General features: G+C 33.5%; 1 long non-coding RNA gene across 1 annotated transcript; it reads left to right on the top strand.

Annotated features, from left to right (window-relative positions):
- Window positions 1-1045: 1045 nt before the first annotated feature.
- LOC118750653 lies at window positions 1046-1637 on the top strand. Its single transcript, XR_004994417.1, has 3 exons — window positions 1046-1188; window positions 1246-1479; window positions 1541-1637. It is a non-coding gene; the product is annotated as an uncharacterized LOC118750653 (long non-coding RNA).
- Window positions 1638-2271: the final 634 nt, after the last annotated feature.

The following is a 2271-nucleotide window of genomic DNA, read 5'->3' as shown; positions in this document are numbered from 1 at the left end:
GTTTTCTATAATAAATTTCGTTAAAAATAAGCACAGAAATAAAATGAATTTTGCAATGTTAAACGCTTTATTAACTGTAAGATATGGCTTAAAAAATGTACAGAAATGTTGTCTTGATTTTGAAATTACAGATGATATCGTCAGGTTAATGAGAAATGAACAAAATTGTAACGACGAAGAATCGCTTAGCGATGATAGTATTGATATAGATATTTAATGTGTTAAAAAAATGTTTATAGATTAAATTATTTTACTATGAGTTCATTAAATGAATACTCTTTTGTTTGTTTGATACATACAGCGTCGGACAATAATAAAGCACCGACATTTTAATTCTTTGTAAATTATAACATAACATTTTAAAAATTTCTTTTACAAATGGATATTTTTCGAAGCATAGTTTGAAATTATGTAAGTTATTTAGTATTTTCCGACACTGTATATAGATATGATTCTAGTACTTATGTATGTATTCTTAATGTGATCTAATTTTTTTGTTTATGTAAGAAATTAATTAATTAATAACATATGTTTATGTATGTTTTTTACGTTTCTGGGCAGTTATCTTATCCATTAATGATTTAACTATACTTTAAAATAGGTAAGTTGGCGGCCCTTAATATGCTTTATATGTTACACAACAAGTTTTTTTGTTGAATAAAATATTAATTCTTTCCAGAGTTCATTGTTTTTCTATATCATTACTTATAGAAAATGTTTGCATGTATACTTATATATTTATATGTAGTTAAAAAAATTTAGCTACCATTTTTAGCCACAACGACGATTTTTAGCTCTTGTTTAGCCCTTTTTTAGCCTGAATTTAGCTACCGCTAAAAATGTTTCGCGGCAACACTGATTATAAACCTTACTAAGTAGAATTCTCCTTTATCTGTTGCCGGAAAAGGGGGCCGGAAGTACTTTTGCGCAGAACTTCTTTCTGTGTAGGCGGCCTTCGGCCGCGCTTAGGGATTATAACCCTTACCAAGAATGATAGAATACAAAGATTGCGCCGATAGGGGTGCAAAAATTTTTCGTTCTGCGCATCTACGTCATAATATAAAAGTTGTTGTTGGCGGTCTGTCAAATCGCATACAATTTCGACGAAAAAAAGTAAATATAGCATAAAATTTAGTTGAAAGACTAAAATAAAACAATCTGGTGGCAATTTATTGAATCGAGAAGACGGTAAATTTATTTTGTGTTTCTTTTACATTATTTATATTATTATTTTATTTCAGTTAGTGAGTAGGGCGTTCAAATAAAAATTGCATTCTGTGGCCGCCGTTGCGCTGGCAAATGGAACGAGTAAGATTTCCAAATGAAATTGAAGCCACAGCAAATAGTGCATAGCTCCAAGGCTTGGAAACAAATATAGAAGCTATACGATGCCAGAAAGACTACAGAGAATCGAAGAGCGCTAACCAGGAAACAGCGTAAAAGGGCCAATTCGTTGAGCAAGGGCGTGCTCATAGCATGGTAAGTAGCATCTGCGACAATACATTACTTTTTACTAACTTCCAATGCGTACTTATTTCAGGAAATACAATGCAAACGGTGCCAACATAAAATTAAACTGCCAAGGCATAAGCAAGAAATTTTACCTGAAACTGTGACGCCTGCCCACAGCATCAAATAAGGATATTAACGACGTATTTTGACGACGATGAACTCTTTGCGAACGCTCCGGGTTTTCATCACCGGGCTTGTAAATTGATGGCACGGGGCCTCGTTTCAACAATCTTCTTTTTGCATAACCTTAGAAATGCTTTAAACACTTTCATTAATATAAACACAATAAACGAAATAAATAAACATCCTACCCACTTCAAACTGCAGACTATTTTCAAAATCTTCACTTGCAAAGTGATGCATGCAAATATAGCAAGTTTTAAATTGGAAATCTTTGCTTTGCCGGCAGAACTGGATCCACTTTTTCCTAAGTTCTGGATCTGAAGGAAAAGTAAACAAACTGCACTCTGCCGCCGTTTTTCCACATTTCGCAACTGCGCACTTCATTTTACAACGTTTTTATTTTATAACTTTAACAAAAATATCACAAATCAATACGTTTTCCTCGCAAACCAATACGTTTCCCTCGCAAACCAATACTCTTCCCACCAAAAATTTTATATTATGACGTCAACACTCGAACAGCTGATTTGTAAACAAGAGTAACGGACCTGCGCAAAGCTCAATCTCTTTATTCTATCATTCTTGAACCCTTACTAAGTAGAATTCTCCTTTCTGTGTTGCCGGAAAAGGGGACCG

The sequence above is a fragment of the Rhagoletis pomonella genome, unplaced genomic scaffold (genome assembly GCF_013731165.1).
Source record: "Rhagoletis pomonella isolate Grant_MI unplaced genomic scaffold, Rhpom_1.0 Rhpom_scaffold_00346, whole genome shotgun sequence".
NCBI lineage: Eukaryota > Metazoa > Arthropoda > Insecta > Diptera > Tephritidae > Rhagoletis > Rhagoletis pomonella.
Note: the sequence above shows the minus strand (reverse complement) of the source record. Positions and strands in the feature narration are given on the sequence as shown.